At 54.5% G+C, this 23,311-nt stretch overlaps 2 protein-coding genes across 2 annotated transcripts in view; one reads left to right on the top strand and one right to left on the bottom strand.

Moving 5' to 3' along the window:
- The window catches only part of LOC140425875 (collagen alpha-4(VI) chain-like), a 285,411-nt gene that overhangs the window by 185,274 nt on the left and 76,826 nt on the right, over positions 1-23,311 (bottom strand). The gene's annotated exons all lie outside the window — the stretch shown is intronic.
- The window catches only part of LOC140425485 (uncharacterized), a 36,244-nt gene that overhangs the window by 274 nt on the left and 12,659 nt on the right, over positions 1-23,311 (top strand). The window lies entirely within an intron of this gene.

Below are 23,311 nucleotides of genomic sequence, written 5' to 3'. Positions count from 1 at the left end.
TAACTCATAACATCCCATAAGATTCCCACCCATCGCCCCATGGCAGCCATCGGCGGCAGCCTCCCCCTCCCCCATGTCCGCTCTAACCCTAACCTCCCATCCACCTACATATACGCACACCGCCCCCCCCCCATGGGGTGCCCACTCAGGTCCCCTGGCACTGCCCCATGGCACAGGTTGGTACTGCAAGGTAGGCACTGCCTGGTTGCCACTGCCAGGCTGCACCTGACAGTGCTAATCTGTGCCTGGTTCCCTGGGGCTCTGCTTACCTCTGTGCCTCTGAAGGGAGACCCTCAAGTGCCTCATGCCAGGGTAGACTTGATGTAAATGATGGCGCATGACCGGGTCAAGATTCCGTGAGGGGAGGGCGAAGGTCTGGTGAGAGTTTTCACTAATGACATGCTGATGTGTTAAAATGAGGTTCCCAGACTCACGCCGTGAGATTCGTACTACTCCACTGGCAAGTGCTGGGTGGGGGGGGGTCGCGGGGGTTGGGGGGTGTAAAATTCCAAAGCCAATCATGCCGGAGAGAATCTTCTCTCCAGATTTTGAGCCCATACCCACTTCCTCACAGATGAAGAGCGAGGTCTCAAAATCGTCCCCGACATGTTTGCACAGCAATTGATTGGACAAATATTTTTTTCAATGTAGTATCTGACAACAAAATCTGCAGGTTCCTGAACTCTTCGTGTACTTTGCAATTTGATGTCTAAATAGCACAATTTAACATAAAAAGTTTTGCCATCAGCATAAATGTCTATATTTGAGTAATCGAAAAAAGCTTGAGGAGCTAAACAGATTACTCCTGTTCCCATGTTCAAAATAATAACACATCACCATAACGTGCAGCGCATTTAACCAAACTTTGGTCTATATTGCTTTCCAAGCAATGAATCCTGATTATATATTTGCAAGTTTGCTTACTTCTGATTTGTCTCAGAGCACTGCAGAGATTGCATGAGCTTTAAATCCACAATAGTTTTATTTACTATACTTTAAAATATCTCAGCACTTACAGGAATTTTACACTCTACCCAACCCAAAAAAAGGATCTTTCCAAAAACTTCCAAAAAACTTCCGTAGTGTCAGGTACTAGCTCTCTAGCTTCACCTTTACACTAGCAATGAAGGTGGAACATGATCACTTCACATAGTTCATCCTAATCCAGGCCACATTCTGTCTCTGGGTCCTGTCAGTACTCCTCTCCTGTTAGTATGAATTTGTGCCTTATCCACAATTATAGCATTACACTGTTACTATTGAACAAATAATCCTAAATTCAATTATGTTTAAAATCAGAGGGAATTGCAATCGCTGCCCCAATTTAAAAAAAAACTATATTCCAATCCCAAGAGAAGTTCTTTGGTAATCTAGGATCGTGGGCAGTCCAAGATCTTTGAAGGTTTAAGGAATTACGGACAATTTACCCAGAGTAACATCATTTGTGTTAGACGATGTACCAGATGGGGCAGTCCTGCTTGTATCTTCTGGTTAATATTTTAGTTGACGGGGAAAGAGGCAGGACATGTAACATGTAAAAATAATTAAAAAGTTGTTTCTGATTTATCTCCTGCTGCTAATCCTTCCCTTATTCTTGGTAAACAGACTGAAGGGATGCAAGATAGTATTTACCCTTACTAGTTATGCAAGGTTTACAATGTTGGCAGCAAGAAAAGCGCAACAACAGTAAAGGCAAAAAGGAACTGGTTACGTGGATCGTGTTTTGTCAACAGAAAAACAATGGGCAGGATTCTCCATTGGCTAACGCCGAAATTGGGAAACGCGATTGGGCGGAGAATCGGTTCCGATGCCGAAATCACGGCGGGTGCCGATTTGACACCAAATCGCGATTCTCCGTCACCTCGACTGCGCCGCCAATGTGGTCCGGAACGCACATACAGTAAACACCGTTTGCATATCATTAACCGGCCCGACACGGTATTGTCCATGGCCTCTGCCTTTCTCCTCCTCCGATGGGCCGAGTTCCCGATGTTCACTTGTCCTTTCAAAAATCGTGAAACCGGCCTTTGTGGCTGCTGAGGGAGAGAGAGGGAGTAGGACACATGGAGGAGTGACTATGGACTGCCAGGCTGGACACGTTTCGGGGCTGGGGGGGGAAAGGGGAATGCGCCGTGGGGCTGGGGTGATCCCCCCCCCCCCATGGACTTGGGCGGTGCCCAGACACGGACCGCAATTGCTGCGGCCTGCAAGACAGCCATCTTGCTGCGCATCCCACTGACCACCCACCTTGGTCCCTAGTACTGCAGAGTGACACCGGCTGTATGGGTGCCCCACACCCCCAACCCGCACTCTACCCTTCACCATACTGCCCCCCACCCGCCGGCGGGACATCAGCCCACTCAAGGGCAATGCCCAATGTAGCCCCTACAGTGGCAGCAGGCGGAGTCCACAGAGCGTATCTCTGGCAATTGGAGCGCCAGCCACTGGCAGCAGGGACGGGCGCCAGGGCCAGAGGCCCCCACAGTGCTGGGCAACAATGGGGGCAGGGGTGCGGAGCTGGAGGTTGGGTAAAATGCGAGGGCAGAGCCTGCAGTGCCAATCAGGGCCACTATGTAGCCTGGTGGACCTGGTTGGGCATGGGGTACGCACCATGCCAACCCGTCAGTCTTTCACCCTCTGCAGACAATGGATATTGGAATTCAACCAGCAATGGTAGCCTTCCTGCTAGTCACCGCAGCCCTAGGGGATGCCCTGTGGCTGTACGAGCTGGAGTTGCTCGAGGAAGAGGAGAAAGCTGCAGCAGCAGAGCCTGCCCCAGAAGAACAGGAGGCAGCCGCCCAGGATGGGGAGCCGGCCACCCAGCAGGCCGCATAGGTGCAAAGGAGGCGCCGCAAGAACCCTCGTGTGTATCGGCACCGCCTGTCATTCGAGGACCTGCCGGACCGGACATGCCAGCTGAGCAGGAAGGTAGTGCGACATATCTGCCAGATGATGGCGCAACTGGCATGGCGGGGTTATGGAGGAGGACACCCGCTCCCATTGGCTGACAAGGTGACCGTCCCCTGAAACGTTTATGTGATGGGGTCCTTCCAGAACCTTTCCGGGATCTCACAGATCACGGTGCACAGGTGCATCCGCACCATCACAGATGCCTCATATGCCCAGTCGACATGCCCGGGACTAGGGGTGGTGGATGGGATGCAATGTCCCCTTACGAGCTCCTGCAGATGACAGGGCATTCTACACAAACTGAAAGGGGTACCACCCGATGAACGTGCAGCTGATATGTGACCATCAGCTCGCACAATGCCCGATACCCGGGCAGTGTGCACGACGCCTTCATCCTGGAACACTCGACGATTCCTGACATGTTCAAGGCCCCCCCAATGCTGGCTGAGTGGTTGGTTCCTGGGCAACAGGAGTTATCCGCTGCAGTCATGGCTGATGACGCATATCCGGAGGCCACCTACTGACGCAAAGACCCGCAACAATGACGCCCATACAGCGACCAGGAACGTGAGCGAGCAGTGCTTCGGCCTCCTGAAGATGCGGTTCATGTGCTTGGACCGCTCTGGAGGGTACTCCAGTATGATGCTTAGAGGGTCGCCCACATCGTGGGTCGCGGTGGCCTGCTGCGTCCTCCACAATATCGCACAGCAGAGGGCGATGTGCTGGAGGAGGAGGCTCCTCTGATGAGGTGGATGGTGTGGAGGGCGCGGATGACCCAGGCGGGCATGGGAGGCTGCACAACGTGTGCCCCTGGGCCAACGCGTACGGGACGCTCTGATCGCCTCCAGGTTCACTGATTAGGTGGGGAGGGAAAACTTGCCAGGGTCATGGACACGACCCCCTCCCGGCCACCCCTCCAGCTTGCAACCCCCTCCATGATTGGTGGAGTTGTGGATAGTAAGGAGGGCTGTTGTCGGCTGCAAAGAGACATAGATAGGATGCAGAGCTGGGCTGAGAAGTGGCAGATGGAGTTTAACCCTGAAAAGTGTGAGGTTGTCCATTTTGGAAGGACAAATATGAATGCGGAATACAGGGTTAACGGTAGAGTTCTTGGCAATGTGGAGGAGCAGAGAGATCTTGGGGTCTATGTTCATACATCTTTGAAAGTTGCCACTCAAGTGGATAGAGCTGTGAAGAAGGCCTATGGTGTGCTCGGGTTCATTAACAGAGGGATTGAATTTAAGAGCCGTGAGGTGATGATGCAGCTTTACAAAACTTTGGTAAGGCCACATTTGGAGTACTGTGTACAGTTCTGGCCGCCTCATTTTAGGAAGGATGTGGAAGCTTTGGAAAAGGTGCAAAGAAGATTTACCAGGATGTTGCCTGGAATGGAGAGTAGGTCTTACGAGGAAAGGTTGAGGGTGCTAGGCCTTTTCTCATTAGAACGGAGAAGGATGAGGGGCGACTTGATAGAGGTTTATAAGATGATCAGGGGAATAGATAGAGTAGACAGTCAGAGACTTTTTCCCCGGGTGGAACAAACCATTACAAGGGGACATAAATTTAAGGTGGAAGATATAGGAGGGATATCAGAGGTAGGTTCTTTACCCAGAGAGTAGTGGGGGCATGGAATGCACTGCCTGTGGAAGTAGTTGAATCGGAAACATTAGGGACCTTCAAGCAGCTATTGGATAGGTACATGGATTACGGTAAAATGATATAGTGTAGATTTATTTGTTCTTGAGGGCAGCACGGTAGCATTGTGGATAGCACAATTGCTTCACAGCTCCAGGGTCCCAGGTTCGATTCCGGCTTGGGTCACTGTCTGTGCGGAGTCTGCACGTCCTCCCCGTGTCTGCGTGGGTTTCCTCCGGGTGCTCCGGTTTCCTCCCACAGTCCAAAGATGTGCGGGTTAGGTGAATTGGCCAATGATAAATTGCCCTTAATGTCCAAATTGCCCTTGGTGTTGGGTGGAGGTGTTGAGTTTGGGTAGGGTGCTCTTTCCAAGAGCCGGTGCAGACTCAAAGGGCCGAATGGCCTCCTTCTGCACTGTAAATTCAATGATAATCTATGATTAATCTAGGACAAAGGTTCGGCACAACATCGTAGGCCGAAGGGCCTGTTCTGTGCTGTATTTTCTATGTTCTATGTTCTATGATACATCCCTTCCGCTCTACAGGATGGGGGCTCTGCGTTGGCAGTAACACCGGGTCTGGTCCATGGGATGGAGGATGATGACAACCCGCTCTGCGATGAGCTCTGGTGCTCCACATCCTATGACTCCTGCCCATGCTAGCACTTTCCACCGTCCAACTGGGAGATCCCTGCTGCAAGCTGGCCAGTCCATCACACGGTCCCATCGAATCCCTGGGGTGATGGTGGTGGGGACAGTTGGGAGGGGGGAGGGTGGGGAGCAAGACCACCCACAACATCCGGCCATTCCCTCCCCACCCCCAACTCCCCGCTTTCCCTCTCTGGCCAGCCCAGAGCAACCCGCCTCTCACATCCATCTGGCAGAACACCGAGGCAGGTTGTAAAGGTGTGAACGGATGTTTAATGTGACAACATATACATAGATTTGTGCCCTAGCCCCTATAGCTAAACTGTGCCCTGCACCCATGCCAACTTAACTGGTCACTGACTTTCTGGCCTTACGGGCCCCAAGGCTACATCTTGGTGGATCCCCAGACTCCCCATTGGGAGTGGAGGTGGCCTGCTGTGATTCCGCCCTGTTGGTGGCTGTCTTCTGCGGCGACAAGGCCTGGATGGACCCGGTTGCTGCTCGGGTGTCCCAGGTGGCGTTGAGCTGCCTTGTTCTGCTCGCTGCCCACCAGATGCACCAAGGACAGGAGATGCGGGGGGACGGGTCCAAGGTGCTGCGGTGTTCCGCCAGTTCCCCTGCTGGCGTCACCAGCATGGGCCTCTTCACCTCCTCCTCCCTCAGGATGCCCGGAGGCCAACGGGCTACACCATGGGATAGGGGTGCGAGTGGAGCAATCCCCTGAAGGACCCCTGGCGCTGCCATTCCTGGAGGCCCACTCTGGTCTCAACCAGGGTGTGCATGGCCGTTGCCATGGAGCACAGGGAGTGGACCATCACCCATTGACTGTGCCACCATCTTCTGGGTCTGTGTCACATCAGCCATTGACTGTGCCATCTCCCTCTATGACTGGGTCACCTCCCTCTGTGTCTGCGCCATGTTCGCCAGTGACTAGGCAATACCACCAACGTTCTCAGCCATGGCCTGCTGTAACTGGGCCACGCTCAGGAACACCGCAGCGATTTACAGATTTTACAGTGCAGTAGGAAGCCATGCAGCCCATCCAGCCTGCACCAGCTCTTGCAAAGAGCACCCTACTTAAGTCCCACGCCTCCACCTTATCCCCATAACCCCACCTAACCTTTTTTGGAAACTAAGCAATTTAGAATGGCCAATCCACCTAACCTGCACATCTTTTGGGCTGTGGGAGGAAACCGGAGCACCCGGAGGAAACCCACGCACACACGGGGAGAACGTGCAGACACCACACAGGCAGTGACCCAAGCCAGGAATCGAACCTGGGACCCTGGAGCAGTGAAGCAACTGTGCTAACCACTATGCTACCGTGCTGCCAGATTTCCAGGTGGCTCTCGCACATGGTCACCTGTGAGGCGGCAATCCTGTCCAGGGCCTTGGTCACCACCTACACTTAGCCTCACGTTCCGTGTCACTATTCTGTCCGGGGTTCTCTCACCACCCCCCCCACCCCCCACCACCCCTCCAGTCTCTATCATCATAATCCAGTGCCCTCCCCTCAGCCTTATTGCGTTTTCAGTAACAGAGTTTTTAAAAATAATCAGACAATCAGCAGATTCCATCTGTACAAATATAACTTGAAATGGTGAAATAGTACTGTAAACAGAAGTTCACGAACACCTGTCCTTAGAGAAATATTACAGCAATGTTTGAACTTTACCACTGAAGCAAGCCAAAATAGTTTATAATTGCCACAATATACCAGGTCTGGGAAGGCTGTACATTTTTCTCATATAATTATGAATACAGTGCTTATAATATTGACCAGGAATGCAAATTTACGGTGGTGGCCATGGAGTGAGTGGTCGCACATTTGGCAACTCCCGCTCGAGGTATTTTTTCTGTCCTTTTCCCCGGTTGCCGGGCGGATATTTTGGAGGGAAAGGGTGCAGCGGTGCTGATGGAAAGTTCTACACCACTGGTGAGGTCGGTGGTTGGATTTGTGGCCCAGACGTGTGATGTGTTGGGTAGGCTGGGTCGAGGTGAACTGCATTTGATGCAGTGTAGTGAGAGACAGACCTCCAACACTTGATAAAATGCAACATGATTTTATTCAACATCCAAACTATTATACATGTTCAACTGTGGGTCGACACTATGCTGACTTGACTGGAGACCTGACACTAGCCTGACCAGACTAACCTAACTACCACATGGTGTAGGCACTGGCTAGCTCACAAGCTCTGACAGTCTCAGAGGCTGGGTCCCGAGAGAGCGGCAAAACTGGTGCCCTCTGGCTTTATAGTGGTCGTGTCCTGTCTGGTGATTGGCTGCTCTGTTCTGTGTGCTTACCGGTCATCCTGTGTGTCAATCACTGCCTGTCTGCACTCCATATTATGTTATCTCCCCCCCCTTTTTTTTTTCTTCCATATTGTGTGTGTTGAGATAATAAATATTAAGGTGCATGTGCGTGTGGATGTGTATATGTGCGTGACTATATACAGAATGTGCTAAAATGACCTTATGTACACAGGAGGATGTCGCTAGTGCAGATATAGGGCAGATGAAACGGTAACAACGATATTTACAGAGGTCAAAACGATTAGGTAACACAGTAATGCAAAAGTTCAGTCTATAATTTAGTCTCTGTGGCGGGCGACGAATTCTGGTTGACCGCCTCAAGGGTGGATCAGGGGCCGCCTGCACATGGATAGGTGGGACTGCCGCCAATGCAGTGGTGCAGAGGTCGGCAGGATTGCTGGGGGATCGGTGGCCACGTGGTAGGGCACGTCCGGAGGAAGCATTGTGTGAGGCGGGACATCATGGTTGGGTGGCGGGCGTGGAACTCTGCGCAGCGCCCGTCTGTTGCGTCGTAGGAAGGAGCCATCAGCCATGCGGACGAGGAACGATCTCGGGGCCACTTGCTTGACCACCACAGCTGTGGCGGACCAGACGCCGTCAGGCAACTGCACACGAACACGATCAGTTGGGACCAGCTCGGGGAGATCCGTGGCATGAGCGTCGTATGCTGATTTCTGTTGGGCCCGAGACTTCTGCATCTTTTGTATGACCGTGAGGTGGTCAAGGTCTGGAACATGGATGGCTGGAACCGTGGTTCGCAGAGTGTGGTTCATGAGCATCTACGTGGGAGACAACCCAGTGGACAGCGGGGATGCTCTGTATGCCAGCAGCGCCAGGTTGAAGTCGGAGTCTGAGTCTGCAGCCTTGCATAGTAATCTCTTGACGATATGGACCCCTTTTTCGGCCTTCCCGTTTGACTGCGGGTAGTGGGGGCTGGAGGTTACGTGACGAAAGTTGTATAGGCGGGCAAAATCAGACCATTCCTGGCTGTGAAAACAGGGACCGTTGTCACTCATCACCGTGAGCGGTATCCCATGCCTGGCAAACGTTTCTTTGCATGCTTTAATCGCCGCCTTCGACGTGAGGTCGAACAGTTTCATCACTTCAGGGTAATTGGAGAAGTAGTCGACCAGGAGGGCATAGTCACGCCCCTTGGCGTGGAAAAGGTCAACACTGACTTTGGACCATGGGGAGGTCACTATCTCATGTTGCTGTAGAGTTTCTTTGGGTTGAGCTGGCTGAAATCTCTGACATGTGGGGCAGTTGAGGACTGTGTCGGCAATGTCCTGGCTGATGCCCGGCCAATAGACTGCCTCTCGAGCTCTGCGTTGACATTTCTCGACCCCCAGGTAACCCTCATGGAGTTGGCCGAGCACCAAAGCTCGCATGCTCTGCGGAATCACAATCCTATCGAGCTTCATGAGGATGCCGTCCACCACCGTCAGGTCGTCATTGACGTTGTAAAACTGGGGACACTGTCCCTTCTGCCAGCCATTCATGAGGTGCTGCATCACACGTTGTAGCAGAGGATCCTTGACCGTTTCTTCACGAATTTGGATGACCCCCTCATGAGTGGCCGGAAGGTTGGAGGCACACAATTGTACGTGCGCATCGATTTGGCAGACAAAGTCAGTTTGTTCACACGGTGTGGTGATAGACCTGGAAAGGGCATCTGCAACAATGAGTTCTTTGCCTGGCGTGTAGACAAGTTCAAAGTCATAGCGGCGTAGCTTGAGAAGGATTCATTGTAACCGAGGCGCCATGTCATTCAAATCCTTCTGGATTATGTGGACTAGTGGCCTGTGGTCCGTCTCAACCATGAATTTTGGGAGGCCATACACATAGTCGTGAAATTTGTTGAGTCCCATTAGGAGGCCCAGGCATTCATTCTCTGTCTGAGCGTACCGTTGCTCAGTGGGCGTCATGGCTCTGGAGGCATACGCAACTGGGGCCCATGCGGAGGAGTCATCCTGTTGGAGGAGCACCGCCCCAATACCATCCTGGCTCGCGTCAGTGGATATTTTGGTCTCTTTGGTAGGGTCGAAGAACACCAGAACCGGGGCTGTGGTGGGTTTTGCCCTGAGCTCACGTCATTCGTTCTCATGAGCGGGCAGCCCTGGAATTCTGTCAACTTTTTGACGAGATGGCGGAGGGCTAGTGCTGTGTGCCGCCATGTTGGGAATGAACTTCCCGAGGAAGTTGACCATCCCTAGAAAGCGGAGGACAGTCTTCTTGTCCTTTGGGGTCTTCATGGCGTTGGTCGGCGAGACCTTGTCAGCATCTGGCCGCATGCCTTGCTGCGAGATGTGGTCACCAAGGAATTTGATTTCTGATTGACCGAACAAGCACTTGGCTCTGTTGAGTCGGAGGCCATGCTCATGGATTCTGTGGAATACTTGCTTGAGGCGATCGATGTGTTCTTGAGGAGTTGTGGACCAGATTATGACATCGTCAACATACATGTGCACCCCCTCGATACCCTCCATCATCTGTTCCATGATGCGGTGAAATACCTCTGAGACAGAGATGATGCCAAAAGGCATCCGGTTGTAGCAGTAGCGACCGAACGGAGTATTGAATGTGCACAGCTTGCGACTGGATGCATCCAGCTGTATTTGCCAGAACCCCTTGGAGGCGTCCAGCTTCGTAAAGAGTTTGGCATGAGCCATCTCGCTGGTCAACGCCTCTCGTTTTGGTATCGGGTAATGTTCCTCATGATGTCGCGGTTTAAATCCTTGGAGTCGATGCAGATTCAAAGCTTCCCTGACGGCTTCTTGACGCAGACCATGGAGCTGACCCAGTCCATTGATATGATGCCCTGGTCCTGGAGGTCCTGTAACTGCTGCTTGAGGCGGTCTTGAGGGGTGCCGGCACCCGACGTGGTGCGTGGATCACAGTGGTGGCATTCGGTTTGAGCAGGATTTTGTATCGGTATGGGAGTGTGCCCATTCCGTCGAACACGCTGTGGTACTGCGTGATGATGTCATCAATTTCAGCCTGGAAGTTCTCATCAGGTGAGGCCGTCGCCTGTGAGGATGACATGGTGTCGACTCGCTGGACCAAGTTCAGGAGTTTGCAGGCCCGAGCACCGAGCAGGGATGCTCTGTCAGGTCCCACGACCTCAAATCGCAGTGTCGCTTTGAATGACTTATTGGAAACTCCGAGTTGGCATGAGCCACTGGCAGCTATGGCATTGCCATTGTAGTCAAGGAGTTGGCAGGTCGCTGGAAGAATGCTTGGTTTGACGCGGATGGTGTCGAGATCGGATTTGGAGATGAGGTTCGCCGATGCGCCGGTGTCCAGCTTGAACCGGATGCGAACCTTGTTGACTGTGAGGACAGCACACCACTCGTCATCGGGATACACGCTGAGGATCGGGAGGTGTGTCGCTGTCTTGGAGAAAGGCAGCGCATGCTTCGTAATGATGCCCACCCAGTATGGAGATTTGAGGCACGCAGCATCAGGATCTGTTGGGCTGTCGGGGTCGGAGTCTGGCATGGCCTGCTATATTGAACGGACGCTTCTGCGCCGCGGCTGGGATCGCTGGATGTAGGGCAGTGGAGCAGATCTGCAAAGGGCTGCGTAGTGGCCAAGCTTGCCACACTGTAGACACCGTCGTGATTTTGCCGGACATCGCCGCTTTAAATGGGCGGAGCCACAATTCGGACACGTCATGACGCCAACGTCAGTGCGTTCCATGCGCCATCGCGCATGCACAGTGTGGTCGAATGATGTATGCACCTGCGCAGTGTGGTCATCGGTCTCGCTGTCCCCTCGGTCATGGCGCGCATGCGCAGGTGCCCTGGAAAAGCGCACGGAATAGCCACTCTCGTCGATACTTAGGCCCTGCATTTGTGCGATGGCCTGCACCCGTTCCGCCTCATGGGAGGTTAGCTTTGCCGTTTTGCCGCCCTGATGTGGGAGTACCGATTGTTAGCATGTTCGTGGAGAATGCACATTTCGATGGCGATGGTGAGGGTGAGCTGCTTGACTTTCAGGAGCTGCTGGCGAAGGGAATCGGAGTAGACCCCGAAAACGATCTGATCCCGGATCATGGAATCAGCCGTTGAGTCATAGTTACATGACTGCGCGAGGATGTGGAGATGAGTCAGATAGGATTGAAAAGGTTCATCCTTACCCTGAAGCCTCTGCTGGAAAACGTACCGTTCAAAGCTCTCATTCACCTCAATGTCGCAGTGGCTGTCGAACCTCAGTAGGACTGTTTTAAATTTCGACTTGTCTTCGCCTTCAGCGAATGTAGGGGAGTTGTCGATGTGGATGGCGTGGTCCCCGGCTGTGGAGAGGAATAATGCGATTTTCCTGGAGTCTGATGCGGCCTCAAGGTCGGTGGCTTCGAGATAGAGTTGGAACTTTTGTTTGACGATCCTCCAATTTGCACCGAGGTTGCCGGCGATGCGGAGCTGCAGAGGAGGGCGGACGTTTTCCACGTCACCGGATGGCTGGTTGCTGGTCAGCGCTGATTCACTCAAGGTAGGTCCGTCAAATTTTCAGCATCACTCAGCTGGTACCATGATGTGTTGGGTAGGCTGGGTCGAGGTGAACTGCACTTGATGCAGTGTAGTGAGAGACAGACCTCCAACACTTGATAAAATGCAACACGATTTTAGTCAACATCCAAACTATTATACATGTTCAACTGTAGGTTGACACTATGCTGACTTGACTGGAGACCTGACACTAGCCTGACCAGACTAACCTAGCTACCACATGGTGTAGGCACTGGTTAGCTCACAAGCTCTGACTTTCTCAGAGGCTGGGTCCCGAGGGAGCGGGAAAACTTGTGCCCTCTGGCTTTATAGTGGTCGTGTCCTGTCTGGTGATTGGCTGCTCTGTTCTGTGCGCTTACTGGTCATCCTGTGTGTCAATCACTGCCTGTCTGCACTTCATTGTATACATAGATGCATATTATGACAAAGTGAGTTTAGAAGTAAGGAGCTGCAAGAGCAAGAAAGTCTTCGTGCAACACAGGAGAAGATGGCGGAGAGCAAGGGGTCGGCCCTACCAGCCCAATGGTCGATGGAGCAGTTGCTGGTCTTTCTGAATGGAAAGTTCAATCAGCAGAGGAGGGAGGCTCAGGAGGACCTGGCGAAGGTGGTCATCCCGCTGAATGCGGGGATAGACTGGGTAGAGCTCAGGGTGGAGCCCCAGAGCCAGGTGATCCAGAAGGTGGAGGAGGTAGTGGGCAGCACTAGCAGCAGCTTACCTTGTTGGCAACTGAAATTAGGGTGTTGAGAGAGACCCAGAAGCGGCTCAAGGAGAAACTGGTGGATTTGGAGAACCGCTCTTGAAGGCAAAATTTGAGAATAGTTGGGATGCCAGAGGGCATTGAGGGGGCAGATGCCGGCTCTTATATAGCCAAAATGCTGGAGCAGCTATTGGGGAGGGGGCCTTTGAATGGCCCCTGGATCGGGCGCATAGGACGCTTATGAGGAAGCTGCAGGCGAATGAGCCGCCGAGGGCGATGGTGGTGAAGCTACATCGGTTCTTGGACAAAGAGAAGAACTTGCCATGGACCAGGCGGACGAAGAGATGTACCTGGGAGGGCTATGAACTTCGGGTATACCAGGACCTGGGTGCGGAACCAAGTCAGGACTGCCCTCTTTAAGAAGAGGGTGAAGTTTCGGATACTACTGTACCCGACCCGCCTCTGGGTGACCCACGACGGCCGCGAGTATTATTTTGGAACACCGGAGGAAGCAATGGAGTTTTTGTGGGACAATGAACTGGCAGGAGAGGGAGGACAATGAACTTTGGAGGAGGTGTGAGGAAATGTTGGTTCTCTTTGCCTTATTTTGCCTTCTTGTTTTGTATCTATTTGGGTGGTGGTTAGGGGAGAACCTCTTTTCTCTTAGGGGTCATTTTTACTTCCTTGTGGGGTTCTTTGGTGGGATGCTGGAGGCCCGTGGAGGGTGAGTGCACCATTTTTATTGTTGTTATAGTTGTTTGCACTATGGGAGTGTGCGAGCGGGGGGGGGGGGGTGGTGCAGTGGAATCAGTGGGGGGGTAGGAGGTTTGGCACCATGGGCGGGGACTGCCAGGCGAGCTGGAGGGCTAGTTCACGGGAGCGCAATGGGGGGTGATCAGGTGGTTAGTGAAATGTAGCGGGATGGGAGTGTTGTATTGTTTAAGGAAGGGGGGGAAACTGCTGACATGGGGTGGGGAGGAGCTGGGGAAACTCAATAAGGAGGTAGCTGGGGACGGTGGATATCCGAGGGCAAGCCTGGAGGGTTGTATGACGCGTGCCGGGGGCTGGGCCAAGAAGGGCTATGATTGATCGGCAGGACAGATGCCCTCTGACCAGGCTGGTCACATGGAATAGGCCAGTCAAACGGTCACGCGTGTTCACGCACATGAGGAGTTTAAAGGTGGATGTGGCATTTTTAAAGGAAAATCATTTGAAGATCGGGAACCAGATTAGGCTAAGGAGCAAGTCTTCCATTCAGAATTAGATATTAAGAGGTGGGGGGGGGCGTGGGGGGGGGGGTGGGGTGGGGGGGGGTTGCGGGTGGCAGTGTTGAGAAATAAGCAGGTAGTGTTTGAGGTGGGGAATATAGTGGCAGATTTGGGGAGCAGGTTTGTGATGGTGAGCTGGAAATTGGAGGGGATGTCAATGGTCTTGGTGAACGTATATGCCCCAAATTGGGATGATGTGGAGTTTATGAGGCCTGTGTTGGGGAGGATCCCGGACCTCGACTCGCACCGGCCGATTATGGGATGGGACATAAATACGGTTATCGAGCTGAGATTGGACTGGTCGAGTCAACAGTCGGAGAGGGGTGTCGTCGGTGGCGAAGGAGCTGAAGGGGTTCATGGAGCGCATGCGCATGGGGGGGTGGACCCGTGGAGGTTTGGGAGACCGAGAGTGAATGCATTTTCCAACTTCTCCCATGTGCACAGGGTTACTTTGCGGTGGAGAAGACTCTGCTAGTGGGGGTAGTCGAATCCGGGTATTCGGTGGTTGTGGTCTCTGACCACGTGCCACATTAGGTGGACTTGCAAGTGGACCGGGTGGGGGGCCCAGCGCCCGCAGTGGAGATGAGGCATAGGGTTGCCAGCAGATGAGGTGTGTGAGCGGGTGAGCACTGCTATTCGAGGGTATGTGGGGCTGAATGGTATGGGTGAGGTTTCGGCCGCCACTTTATGGGAGGCGCTTAAGGCAGTGTTCAGAGGGGAGTTTATAGCGATCCGAGCGCACAGGGATCAGACGGAGTGGGCAGACATGACTAGGCTGGTGGATGAGATTCTGCAGGTGAATAGGAGGGGATAAGAGATACACGGAGCCCCCAGAGGCTGGGCTATGAAAGGAGCGGCAGAAGCTCCAGATGAAGTTCGGGTTGGTGTTTTACAGGGAAGGCAGTGGGGCAGTTGAGGGGGCCAGAGGGGCGGTGTAAGAGTATGGGGGAAAGGCGAGTAGGATGCTGGTTCACCAACTCAGGAAGCAGCAGGCGACGAGAGATCGGAAAGGCGAAGGATGGGAGGGGAAGGGTAGTTTTGGGACCCGGTGGGGGTGAATGGGGTTTTTGAGGAATTCTACAAGAGGTCATATGAATTGGAGCCCCAATGAGGGTGTGGTGGTATGTATTAGGGGTAATACGGTACACCAGGAATGCCGAGCAGCTATTGGAGGACAGATGCTGGATCCCGATTGGATCCTCCACCTACTGGGCTCCACCCAGATAGGAGGGATATAAGAACCTGGGTAATCCCCGCAGCTGCATTCTGTGAGTGAGCTGCTGGGGAACGTGTCTGAACAAGTCTGCTCAATAAAGCCTCGATTGAAGTTCTTTACGTCTCGCCTCGTGTGTGATCGATGGTGCTACAGAGGGGAGAGGGAATGCGGCGATCTTTGGATGAGTTGGAGTTTCCCAAGGTGGAGGAGGACCTGGTCGAGAGGCTGGGGGCACCCACTGGACTGGTGGAGATGATAGACGGTATGGGGATGATGCAGACAGGGAAGGCCCCGGACCCAGAAGGCTTCGCAGTAGAATTTTATAAAATGACTTCCGGTTGCGGCTTTGCAGAGCTAAGTCACACATTCGGCAGCTCCCGCTAGAAACGGACTTTTGGGCTTTTATTAGTGCCCGTAACAGCGCTTTCTCGACATTTCCCGGTGTGGGAAGGAGACAGCAACATTCCCCCAATAGTGTATGGCTTGGACCAGGAGTGGGGCGATCAAAAAAGTGGCAGTGAAGCAAAAGAAGGTGCGAGGGAGGAAGACCAAGATGGCGGCGGGTGGAGACCAGGCAGCGTGGATGCAGTGGGCGAAGGAGCAGCAGGAGTTTCTTCAGTGCTGCTTTAGGGAGCTGAAAGCGGATCTGCTGGAGCCGATGAAGGCGTCAATCGATAAGCTGCTGGAGACCCAGACGGCCCAAGGGGCGGCGATCCGGGAGGTCCGGCAAAAGGTCTCTGAGAACAAAGATGAGATCCTAGGCCTAGCGGTGAAGGTGGAGGCGCACGAGGCGCTCCATAAAAAATGGCAGGAGAGGTTCGAGGAGATGGAGAACCGGTCGAGGCGGAAGAATCTGCAGATCCTGGGCCTCCCGGAGGGAATGGAGGGGTCGGACGTGCGGGCCTACGTGGTCACCATGCTGAATTGGCTGATGGGAGCAGGGTCCTTCCCGGGGCCACTGGAGCTGGAGGGGGCCTACCGAGTGCTGCCAGGTCCAGCGAGCCGCCGCGGGCGGTGCTGGTGCGGTTCCACCGGTTTGCTGATCGGGAGTGTGTGTTAAAGTGGGCCAAGGAGGAGCGCAGCAGCAGGTGGGAGAACGCGGAGGTCCGGATCTACCAAGATTGGAGCGTGGAGGTGGCGAAGAAAGAGGGCCAGGTACAATCGGGTGAAGGCGGTGCTGCACAGGAGGGGGGTGAAGTTCGGCATGCTGCAGCCAGCGCGTCTGTGGGTCACCTATAAGGACCGACATCATTATTTTGTGCCCCTGGAGGAGGCGTGGGCCTTTGTCCAGGCCGAAAAATTGGACTCGGACTGAGGGTCAGGGGCGGGGGGGCCGCGGTGACGTGATGGTTGGGGATTGTTTTGATGTATTTTGAGGAGGGGTTCTTTGTTCATTCTTGGTTCTTTGTATTTCGGGGGTTGGTTGGGCACTGTTTCAGTTGGGTCCGCCGGGTGGGCTTGTGGAGGGGGGCAGGTAAACGGCTTGGGGGGTTGATGGCCGGCAGGGGGGATGGGGCCCCACGGGGGGGGGGGGCGGGGTGAGGCCTGAGTTGGGGGCAAGGGGACCGGGCCTGAAAAGGGAGCTGCGCCAGAGGAGGCGGGACCGGGCAAGTGGAAAGCGCGGGCTTTTTTCCGCGCTAAGAGTGGAAGGGGGCGGGCCGCAACAGGGAAGCGCAGGTTTTTTCCCGCGCTTGGAGTGGAAGGGGGAGGGGGAGAGCCTGCTGGTGGGCAATGGGGGGAGGGGAAGTTCCACACTGGGAGGGGTCGAGGGAGTGGCGGGAGTGGCCGGGGTCAGCAGGAGTCGGCTGATTTACGGGAGAACAATGGGGGGAGCAATGCAGCTAGTGGGGGACCTCGCTGGGGGGGGGGGGGGGGGGGGGGTGAGAACCGGGTTGCTGCTGGAATGGTCAAGGGGGAGCTGGAGTCAGTAGAGGAGGTCAGGGCGGGGGTCTGCTGCTGTGGGGAACGGGCTGTGCGGGGGGGCGCGGGCACGTGGCTGGCCTAGGAGGGGATATGGCTAGTCGGCGGGGGAGGCAGGCGGGTAGCCCCCTGATCCGGCTGATAACCTGGAACGTAAGGGGACTGAACGGGCCGGTCAAGCGGGATGATGAGGGGTTCATGCGGAGTATGTTGGGCCGGATTCCTGACCTGGAGACGGGGGGCCTGATAATGGGGGGAGATTTCAACACGGTGCTGGACCCGGCAATAGATCGCTCCAGGTCTAGGACGGGTAGGAGGCCGGCGGCGGCCAAAGTGCTGAGGGGGTTCATAGACAAGATGGGAGGGGTGGATCCATGGAGGTTTGCGAGGCCGGGGGCCAGGGAATTTTCATTCTTCTCCCATGTCCACAAAGCCTATTCCCGGATTGATTTTTTGTTATGAGTCGGGCGCTGATTCCGAGAGTGGAAGATACTGAGTACTCGGCGATAGCCATTTCCGATCACGCTCTGCATTGGGTAGACCTTGAGCTGAGGGAGAAGAGGGACCAGCGCCCGCTGTGGCGCTTAGAGGTGAGGTTGCTGGCGGACGAGGAGGTGAGCGGGCGGGTCCGAGGGTGCACAGAGAGGTACCTGGAGGCTAATGACAATGGGGAGGTCCAAGTGGGGGTGGTCTGGGAGGCGCTGAAGATGGTGGTCAGGGGAGTGCTGATCTCCATTCGGGCCCATAAGGAGAGGAGGTAGAAGAGAGAGAGGGAGAGGCTGGTGGAGGAGATGGTGAGAGACAGGAGATACGCGGAGGTACCGGAGGATGGATTGCTTAGGGAGCGGCGCAGCCTCTAGGCCGAATTCAATCTGTTGACCACCAGGAAGGCGGAGGCGCAGTGGATGAAGGCGCAGGGGGCGGTATATGAATACGGAGAAAAGGCGAGCCGGATGCTGGCGCACAAGCTTCGGATGCGAGAGGCAGCTCGGGAGATCGGGGGAGTTAAGGATGGGGGAGGGAGCACGCTGCGAAGTGCGGTGGGTATCAATGGGGTCTTCAGGGACTTCTACGAGGAACTGTACCGGTCTGAGCCCCCACTGGAAGAGGGAGGGATGGGTCGCTTCCTGGGCCGGTTGAGATTCCCGAGGGTGGAGAAGGGGCAGGTGACGGGGCTGGGGGCGTTGGTGGGGTGGAGGAGTTGGTCAAAGGGATAGGAAGCATGCATGTGGGGAAGGCACCGGGGCCAGATAGGTTCCCGGTCGAATGTTATAAGAAGTATGCGGACCTGCTGGGCCCTCTGTTGGTAAGGACCTTTAACGAGGCAAGGGAAGGAGGGGCTTTGCCCCCGACGATGTCTCGGGCGCTGATCTCCTTGATCCTGAAGCGGGACAAGGATCCCCAACAATGTGGCTCATACAGGCCGATCTCACTCCTAAATGTAGATGCAAAGTTGTTGGCGAAGATTTTAGCCACGAGGATAGAGGACTGTGTGCCGCAGGTCATTCATGAGAATCAGACGGGGTTCGTGAAAGGGAGACAGCTGGCGGTGGAAGGGGAGGCGGAGATAGTGGCGGCGATGAATGCGGAGAAGGCCTTTGATAGGGTGGAATGGGGGTACCTGTGGGAGGTGCTGAAAAGGTTCGGGTTTGGGGAGGGGTTTGCCAGGTGGGTTAAGTTGCTGTAGAGGCCCCGGTGGCGAGTGTGGCCACGAACAGAAGGAGGTCAGAGTATTTTCGGTTACACCGGGGGACGAGGCAGGGGTGTCCCGTCCCCCCTGCTCTTTGCACTGGCGATTGAGCCCCTGGCCATGGCATTGAGGGAGTCGAGGAATTGGAGGGGGCTGGTGCGAGGTGGGGAGGAACATCGGGTGTCGCTATATGCGGCCGATTTGCTGTTATATGTGGCGGACCCGGTGGGGGGAATGCTGGAGGTGATGAGGAGTCTCAGGGAGTTTGGGGATTTCTCTGGGTATAAGCTCAATATGGGGAAGAGCGAGTTGTTCGTTGTTCACTCAGGGGACCAGGAGAGGGGGATTGGTGAGCTCCCACTAAAAAGGGCGGAGAGGAGTTTCAGGTACCTGGGGGTCCAGGTGGCCAGGAGTTGGAGGGCCCTGCATAAGTTTAACTTCACGAGACTGGTGGAGCAAATGGAGGAGGAGTTTAAGAGGTGGGAGGTGCTGCCACTCTCCCTGGCGGGTAGGTTGCAGTCAGTTAAAATGACGGTGCTCCCGAGATTTTTGTTCCTGTTCCAGTGCCTCCCCATCCTGAACCCTAAGGCCTTCTTCAGGCGAGTTAATAGAAGCATTATGGGGTTGATGTGGGCGCAGAAGACCCCGAGGGTGCGAAGGGTGTTCCTGGAGCGGTGCAGGGATAGGGGGGGTTGGCGCTGCCTAACCTCTGTGGGTATTATTGGGCCGCCAACGTGGCGATGGTGCGTAAGTGGGTGATGGAGGGGGAGGAAGCGGCATGGAAGAAGCTGGAGATGGCGTCCTGTATGGGCACGAGCCTGGAGGCGCTGGTGGCGGTGCTGCTGCCTCTTCCTCCAACGAGGCACACCACGACCCCGGTGGTGGCGGCTACCCTCAAAATTTTGGGGCAATGGAGATGTCACAGGGAGGGCCCGATACGGGGGAACCACCGGTTTGTCCCGGGGAGGATGGACGGAGGGTTCCTGAGCTGGCACAGGGCAGGTATTAGAAGGATGGGGGACCTGTTTGTGGACGGAAAGTTCGCGAGCCGGGGTGAGCTGGAAGAGAAGTTCGGGCTCCCCCCGGGGAACACCTTCAGATATATGCAGGTAAGGGCGTTTGTTCGGCGGCAGGTGGTGGCGTTCCCACTGTTGCCGCCACGCGGGGTCCAGGACAGGGTGCTGTCGGGGGTGTGGGTTGGAGAGGGGAGGATCTCGGCAACATATCAGGTGATGCAGGAGGAGGAGGCGGCCTCAGTGGAGGAGCTAAAGGGTAAGTGGGAGGAGGAGTTGGGTGAGGAGATTGACGAGGGGACGTGGGCGGATGCCCTGGGGAGAGTGAACTCTTCCTCATCTTGCGCGAGGCTCAGCCTCATACAATTTAAGGTGCTGCATAGGGCTCACATGACCGGGGCAAGGATAAGCCGGTTCTTTGGGTGCGAGGACAGGTGTGTTAGGTGCTCAGTGAGCCCAGCAAACCACACCCACATTTTCTGGGCGTGCCCAGCGCTGGAGGACTTTTGGAAGGGTGTAGCGAGGACGGTGTCGAGGGTGGTAGGTTCCAGGGTCAAGCCGAGCTGGGGGCTTGCAATATTTGGGGTGGCAGAGGAGGCGAAAGAGGCTGGTATTCTGGCCTTTGCGACCCTGGTAGCCCGGCAAAGGATTCTTCTTCAGTGGAAAGATGCGAGGCCCCCAAGCGTGGAATCCTGGATCAATGATATGGTGGGGTTTATTAAATTGGAGAGGGTGAAATTAGAAATTTGCCTTAAGGGGATCGGTGCAAGGGTTCTTCAGGCGGTGGCAACCGTTCCTAGACTTCCTGGCAGAGCATTAGAAGATGGTCAGCAGCAGCCGGGGGGGGGGGGGGGGGGGGGGTTGGTTCGTTTTTGGGGGATCTGGGGTCCTTGCTGGTAAGGGCATAAAATGAGGCGAGGGATATCGCAGGCTTCGATATACTTAATTTTGGAGAAGGATATGGACCTTTGAGCAGTATGGGTCCTACCGCCTGATATCGCTGCTAAATGTGGATGCCAAGCTCTTGGCAAAGGTCTTTGCCTCGCAGATTGAGGATTGTGTGCCGGAGCTGATAGGGGAAGACCGGATGGCATTTGCAAAGGAGCGGCACCTTTCGACAAACGTTACCCGCTTATTGAATGTCATAATGATACCTTTGGAGGTTCAAACTGTGGAGGTCGCGGTCGCTATGGATGTGGAGAAGGCCTTTGATCGGGTAGAATGATAATATCTGTGGGAAGTACAGGGACGTTTTGGGCAGGGGTTTATGAATTGGGTCCGGTTGTTGTATAGGGCTTCGGTAGCGAGTGTAAGGACGAATAGGCTGAGTTCGGGGTATTTCGGACTACACCGTGGGACAAGGCAGGGGTGCCCACTCTCCCCGTTGCTTTTTGCCTTGCCGATAGAGCCACTGGCAATGGAGCTTAGAGCGGTAGGAGGTTGGAAAGTATGGGAGGGAATCAAAGTTGAGTCCTGGAGACTGTGTTGCGCTTTAAGGAAAAGTCTTTATTTCGCATGCATGTGGGAGTCACAGCTGCTCGGGCCTGAACGCTGCAGATTCCTATGAGTCCGTGTTGAAACAGCCCTGTTTGAAACAGCCCTGATAATTGCATCTCCGGACGATTCCTGGCCTCCATTCAGCACGTCAAAGGGTTGTTCTAGCTATGATATGGTGTTAACAGCCTCCCCTGTATGTTCGTCCGGAGATAATGATCTTTCTTGGATTTTTGAGCAGTTTGTCTGTCTCAGTGCAGTTTCCTTGATTGTTTTGCAAATTCCAACGGGTTTTTCAGACTTTTGCCAGTGTGGATGTAGATGGCCTGTGTTGATTGCTGCCTGCCTGGATGTCTAAATTAACCCTTCCCTATTTTCTAGTGAGATCTGACTCACTTTTGTGCATTTGTACATTTATCCCGAGATTAAACCGAATGTGAACGGACATGTGAATAAATATGTATAGATATGTAAAAACATGGTCCTCGACATTTTCCCACAACAGAAAGGCATAGTGCGGGGCAGGGGGGGGGGGGGGGGGCGGTGCGGTGGAGCACAGTCTCGCTATATGCGGACAATCTGCTGCTTTACATATCGGACCCACCCTGAGGTTTCGGGCGGATCATGAACATTTTAGAGGCATTCGTTCTTATTTGTTTTCCAGAACCTTCCAATTTTTATTCCAAAGGCTTTTTTCAGGAAAATTAATGCTTTGATCTTGTGGTTTGTGAGGGCGTGGAAATCCCCACGGGTAAAGGAGTTGCTGTTGGAATGGGAACGCGGGGGGAGGGGGAGTGGCAGACTGGCTTTGCCAAATATCATAAAGTATAACTGGGCAACGAATACAGCCATGGTTAGGAAGTGGGCAGTGGGGGAGGGGCCAGTGTGGGAGCGGATAGAGGCAGGCTCTTGTAAGGGCACAAGCTGTGGGAGGAGGCTTTGAGGAGAGTGAATGCATCCTCTTTGTGTGCTAGGCTTAGCCTTTGAGGCACGATCAATTTGGCTGGAGACAAAGTTAAACTCAAACTGAGGTTTTATTGGTATCTGAAGTGTGGCCTCCTACAGCAGCTGACAAAATGGCTGCTAGCTGAAGGCCACGCATATTAATAACCTGGCTCCTGGGTGGAGCTAGCATGCAGGGGCCCAGGTGAACCTGTAGTGCAGGTTCTACCGTACAACCCTTAATATAGGAACACAGTGGTTTACCACATTCACCCCATGTTAAAATTGAGTCCGGCGGGGGTGGTGGATAACTATATACAATTCGCAATCTTTAATATTTACAGAACAGTGAAAAAAAAATGTCTCTGGTCATCCGGTGGGCCAGTCAGAGGTTCAACCGGTCCGGCGCCTTGATCGTCCTCTGGGATCGAAGAAGTGGAGCCCGCGATGTTGGTGCTATCGTGGTCGAAGTTGACTCCGGAAGCGTGCCAAAATCCTCTTCATCAATGGGGGTGGGCAGGGGGAGGACGGATGGTCCTAGGGGGGGGGTGATGGGGGCGGCGGGGGAGGGGAGGGTGGCACTGGGGCGACGGGGGTGGTGTGGGGGTGGAACCTGCTGGTGCCAGGTCCCTGAGGGAGACGGTATCCGACGGGATCAGGGAACGCCACGTAGGCGTACTGTGGGTTTGCGTGGAGCAGGTGCACCCTTTCCACCAACGGGTCCGCCTTGTGGAGCCGCACATTTTTACGGAGAAGCACGGTTCCCGGAGCTGTGAGCCAAGTTGGGAGTGATACGCCACATGTGGACTTCCTGGGGAAGGCAAAAAAGGCGTTCATGCGGTGTACTGTTAGTAGCAGTGCAAAGTAATGAGCGAATGGAATGTAGTGCATCAGGGAGGACCTCTTGTCAGCAGGAGGCCGGGAGATTTCAGGACCGTAGGGCCAGCTGGACGGCCCTCCATACCGTCCCATTCTCCCATTCTACCTGTCCGTTTCCCCGGGGGTTGTAGCTCGTCGTTCTGCTGGAGGCGATACCCCTGCTGAGCAGGAACTGG

Source organism: Scyliorhinus torazame, chromosome 6 (assembly GCF_047496885.1).
Source record: "Scyliorhinus torazame isolate Kashiwa2021f chromosome 6, sScyTor2.1, whole genome shotgun sequence".
Classification (NCBI taxonomy): Eukaryota; Metazoa; Chordata; class Chondrichthyes; order Carcharhiniformes; family Scyliorhinidae; genus Scyliorhinus; species Scyliorhinus torazame.
This window is presented reverse-complemented; position numbering and strand designations above follow the sequence as displayed.